The 5,134-nt window shown below is 51.6% G+C and overlaps 1 long non-coding RNA gene and 1 pseudogene across 1 annotated transcript in view; one reads left to right on the top strand and one right to left on the bottom strand.

Annotated features, from left to right (window-relative positions):
- Positions 1–5,134, bottom strand: part of LOC110322753 — a 34,492-nt gene that overhangs the window by 8,024 nt on the left and 21,334 nt on the right. The window contains exon 3 of the long non-coding RNA XR_002380592.1: positions 3,014–3,143. This is a non-coding gene — a long non-coding RNA (uncharacterized LOC110322753). The remainder of the gene's footprint in view (positions 1–3,013; positions 3,144–5,134) is intronic.
- LOC115064337 lies at positions 3,014–3,141 on the top strand (annotated as a pseudogene).

Raw genomic sequence — 5,134 nt, 5'->3', positions numbered from 1 at the left:
GAGGAGGAGGAGGAGGAAGAGGAGGAGGAAGAGAAGGAGATTCTTCACTCATGGTGGGCAGGAAGCAGAGAGTTAAGAAAGGACTGGGGAGGAAGAGGCCAGGAACCTACTTTGTCTAAATAGGTCTCATCTTCTAAAGTCCCAACAGTGCCACCACCTGGGAATAGACTGTTCAACACATGAACTGGTTGGGGATATTTATATATTAATAACAGCACATGAATATAACAGATCTGAGTCCACAGTCCTTGAGTAGATCTTTAGCATTCCTCCTAGACCATGAGAGTTTTATGTGCCCTAATTTTTAGTCTGCTTCCCGTACCCAGTGTCTGGCTATAATTTTGCTTCAACTAAGACCTTGGGCCTTCTCTAACATAGCAGCAGCTGCGGTAGCGGTGGCGGTGGCGGTGGTGGCGGCGGCGGTGGCGGTGGTGGTGGCGGCAGCAGTAGCAGCAGCACAGATCGGATGTAGCAGGATCTGACTCTAGCTACTTCATCCTACAATCTGTCCTTTGCAGTCTTTCCTTAAATCATCCTCAGCACCCAGCTGCCTCTGCAGCTCAGTCTATGCTGTTTTCTTCCACAGAGTTTCAACTGCATTTTATCACACAGCTTGATGGCTTGCCCAGGACCACTTTCCCTGGCAATGCTGACCTGTTTTACTCAGGGGGACCCTGGGGCTCTGGGCCTGTGAACTCACTGCATACAATGTAGGGATGCCAAACTTACAAAGTAAAAACCCAAGACACCCAACAAGATTTGAATTTCAGTCAGATAAGGTATAGTGGTTAATATGACTTTATAATGCTTGAGGTATACTTACACTCAAACCTATTCATGTATCTGAAATTTGTAATTGAAAGCCTGTATTTGATGTGGCTACCTTGGTTCATGGGTTTGTAAGCTTATAGTAGTTTAGTAGTATCCTTTTGGGAAGAGTGATGTTGTTTGGTGAATTAGACTGGAAAAGTGAAGATGGCCCGGGGCCTGCTTACTCTCGAGCCCTCCTTCCACACAGCAGAGATTCAGAGGACTCACTGCAGTTCACACTGTGGGTGGGTGGCAGAAGGGCAGGCAGGCTGTTACTCAAGGCCTGAGTAGCACTTCCAACTCTGCTCTGCTCCCTCCTGCGCCAGCAGCCCTGTTCTGGGCTGACTGAGAGCTCAGGTTCCCATTCCCCTGCCCCTGACCTGCCCTTGGCTGGCTTCAGAGGGGGGTCTGATGACGAAATGTGATCCTGTCATAAAATCTATACCAAACCAACTCTTCTCACAGCCCACCCGTCTGCCTCAAAGGGGGCCACCTAATCCTCATTTATGGGGGCTAGCAGCTGGGGCGGGTCTGAGTCTTTGAACGTGAGCTTGGGGTGCTCTGGATCAGTTGGTCCTGACCAAAGGAATCTGAGAGTGAGGCCATTTAGCTGAGCTAGTTGAGGGGCCAGCTGGTTCTGGGTCACCACCCTAAGGAGCACCAGGCAGAACAAGGGCAGTCAGAGGTTCTAGAGATGGACAACCCCATGGAAGTATCTTTTGGAGAATGTAGCAGCTGGACCTTCTTCCAGCAGTGGAGGAAGGAGATGGCAGAACTTGCTGGAGGGAGCGAGGAGAGATGACTTCAGGGAGATGGCATCAGAGCCCTTAGAAGCCTCTGGAAAAGGTTCAAGCAGTGTGATTTCAGCTTTGCCTCAGGGCAAAAGTGAAGGCCTGGTGAGGATGTGGGGTGTCTGGATGCTGGGACTGGTTGGGTCAGGGATAAGCACATATAGAGACAAGCCTTCACAGAGACAGGGGACACCAGGAAAGGGGTCATGCCAACTTGGGGGATGTTTGGAAGGCTTGCAGAGACATGACTGGGTAGGGAGAGAGACAGGATGGAGAATCGGTAGGGGGGGGGGGAGTGTCTTCATTAGACCCAACTGCCTTGTTTCTAAGTCTAGAAAAGAGGGCATAGAAGCCAGGTCTGAGGAGTACCCACACTGAGAGCAGGGCAGGAGCAGAAGAACCTTCAGGGGAGATGTAGAGGGTGGCCCCAGAGACAGAAAAGCAGGGGAAGGTGGGAAGTGGGAACCAGGGAAACTGTCCCCAGGCCCTGTGGGAAGGCCGCTTGAGTTTACAGCTGGCCCCATGGGAGGGGAGCAAGTGTGGGTGTTGAGTGCAGACACCTCTCTATAGAAGATTGCTGATGAAGAGGCTGGAGGGGGCAGCAGCTGGAGGAAATGCCAGGCTTCCTGAGCTAGTGAATAGCCTGTGAGAGTCCCAAGTCCCAAGTCTAGGTTGAAGGCCAGGGGGTGGGAGAGGGAGAGAGCCTAGCTCTGTACCCTTGACCACGACTCAGCCATAGTTCCTTTCAGCTCTGGGTCACCAGCACTCCCGGACACACCCAAAACAAATATATTACCGTGCACACTTATCTTCACCGCGTGTGACAATTTGATCTTGTTTCTTTTATAGTTTGTTTTAAAACTGTTGTTTTACACCGGGCAGGTTGAGAGGCCTGGGTACACTGGACGGAGGAGGAGTAGGGTGCACTCTTCAGGGGACAGTCAGAGGGAAGGACTGGCTTCCTATAGGGAGAGGAGTCACATTAACCATTTAAATGGGGGAGATGAAGGCTGAGGTTTGGGGTTCTGGGCAGGACATGCCACTGGTAAGTTTTCTGGCCTTGATGAAAGTTAAACTTGGAACCCAGTCAGCTGCTCCAGCCTTATACCCTTGCCATGGAAGTATGGGAGTGAGAATTCCATGTTTTCTCTTAAAGTGTATGGGAAAACAAGTTTACACACAGATACACACAAACTGCATAGATGCTTGTGCAAAAGCAAATGCACACATCTTTATTCAGGCTTCTGCTATTGCAGCTGCATACACAGGTACATACACACTCATACTCATACATGAACGTTGACCTGGACATCATGCATACATCTAAATAGACAAAGGCATTTTAAACATGCAGGGCTGTGGGTGTACATCTCAGGGCACAGTCAGATATACACATCTCCATACATATGAACATAGTTACCAGGCAGGGAGACCCAGGATAAGGCTTATCCATTGTACTCCAGATGTGCTGACCAATGCGATTTCCTCAAACGACAGAAACTCGACTGTATAATTTGTTGAAGGCTTTGTTCCCAGTTTCCCCTGTAAAACAAAAGAAAAATAAGCAATCATATGTGTTCAGGTGAGCATACATAAACACCAAGCACCAGAACTTGGTGTTCCTGGTTTATACGTCTTGTAAAGGCCCATACACCCCTCTATCAGCCCCACCTCTGTCTGTGCCTGTGTCATCATTCAGGGCTCCTACCATATCAAGCTCCATTCAAGTCCTGGAACACTTCTTTCACTGCCTCTGTCCTCTGTCTTTCAGCCACTGCTACATCTTTCTTCCCTAAGGCCTAGTCTGGGGCATCCTGTCAACACTCTCCAGTTCCTTTCCATGACTGGCGGCCGTCAGCTTCCTGTTTTCCCTGGACTACCAGCTGTTCCTTTCATGGCTCTGTGCAAGAGGGCCTTAATAAATAAATATAGACTGATGAAAGAAGAACTACTGTGCGGAGTCGTACTGAGTCCCGGGAGCTGGAGGAGGTGGCCAGTGCCATTATCTTTCCATTATTCTCTCTGTTTTCTTTAGATTTATTTTAAAAATTACCTTATTGTATGTTTGTGGTTGTTTTGCTTGCATGTCTGTGCACCACGTGCATGCGTATCTGTGTACCATATGCATGTCTGAAGCCTGGGGAGACCAGAAGAGGGCATCAGATCCTGCGGTAATAGAGATGGTTGTGATCTGCCAAGTGGGTGCTGGAAATTGAAGCCAGGACACCTGGAAGAGGACCCAGTGTTCTTAACCACCGAGGAATCCTTCCAGCCCCCTACATTCTAAATTTTAGTGTGTGTGTGTGTGTGTGTGTGTGTGTGTGTGTGTACGCGCATGCATGTGTGCATGTGTATATGAATCTGTTTATGGATGCTCACAGAAGCCAGAAGAGGATGCCAGAACCTCTGGAGCTGTGTGAGTGTGAGTAGTCCTAAGTGAGTTCTGGGAGCTGCAAGTGCAGAGCTTTCAATGCCTCTACCTTTTCTAAAGGACCAATGCAAACATCCTGAGGGTCAGAGCTGGCGCTCAACCCCATTGGCAACTGTTGGGTTTCCCTCTCTGGAGTCTGGTCTTACTGCAGTGGTGTACGGACCTTCTTTACACCACCCTTTCCTGTAAAGAAAATTTTATTGCTGGCAAGGGCCGAATACTCTGCTGTAGATCAGCATGACAAAGAGGAGTTGGAGTTCCAGGGAACAAACAAGTTGGCCAGGTGTGTCTGGGGCTGCAGCTGTCTTGCAAGAAACCCTGACTTAGGACAGAGAATGCTGGATGCGACTCACCGAAGGAGGCCTGAGGGTCCCCAGCGCTCTCACCTGCTGGGCCGGGGCCGGGTGGGCTCGCACTGCCGCTGGGTGGCCTGGCCCGGGCCCGACTGCGCTCCGTGCTCGGGGACCCTCAAGGGACCCGCTGGGGAGCGGCACAGAGGCGGCGACCTGGCGGGGCCGGGTGGGGCGGCGAAATGGCTTTTCCAGTTCCGGAGCCCAGGCCGCGCTGTTGACACAGTCGCCGATTTTAATGAGAAATCTGGAGCGTGCGTGGGAGACGTGGCGCGGGGTGCACAGATGCGGAGCTGGCGGCGCGGCCCGAGGGAGAGCGCTGGGGCGCGCTCACCTTTGAACTGCCAGGGACACTGTTTACCTTGGCAGTCCAAGTGGCAGTTTTACAGATATTAAATACCGACCCGAGGGGAAGCAGGGATCGGGGGCTGTCTGCACCAAGGGATCCCGTGCCCTCCCTGCAGCTGGCGGTCGGATTCTGTGCTGGGGAGACTCCCGGCCCTCGCATCTCATCCAGTCCCAGCCCAACTGTCTCCTAATTCGATTTTCCGTGTCGGGAGTCAGGAGGCCAAGGGCGGGCGGTCTGGGCCTTGCTCACACACCTTTTGGCATTTCTGTGTCTGGGGATTGCAGATCTCCAGTCCAGGCACCTCCTTGACGGCGCTCAGGGTTACCTGATTACCTGATTCTTCTGGTCTAGGGGCAGAAGAGATCCTCCCTCCCTCCCTCCCTCCCTCCCTCCCTCCCTCCCT

The sequence above is a fragment of the Mus pahari genome, chromosome 6 (genome assembly GCF_900095145.1).
Source record: "Mus pahari chromosome 6, PAHARI_EIJ_v1.1, whole genome shotgun sequence".
Lineage (NCBI taxonomy): Eukaryota > Metazoa > Chordata > Mammalia > Rodentia > Muridae > Mus > Mus pahari.
The sequence above is the reverse complement of the archived record's forward strand: the minus strand, read 5'-3'. Positions and strand labels throughout refer to the sequence as shown.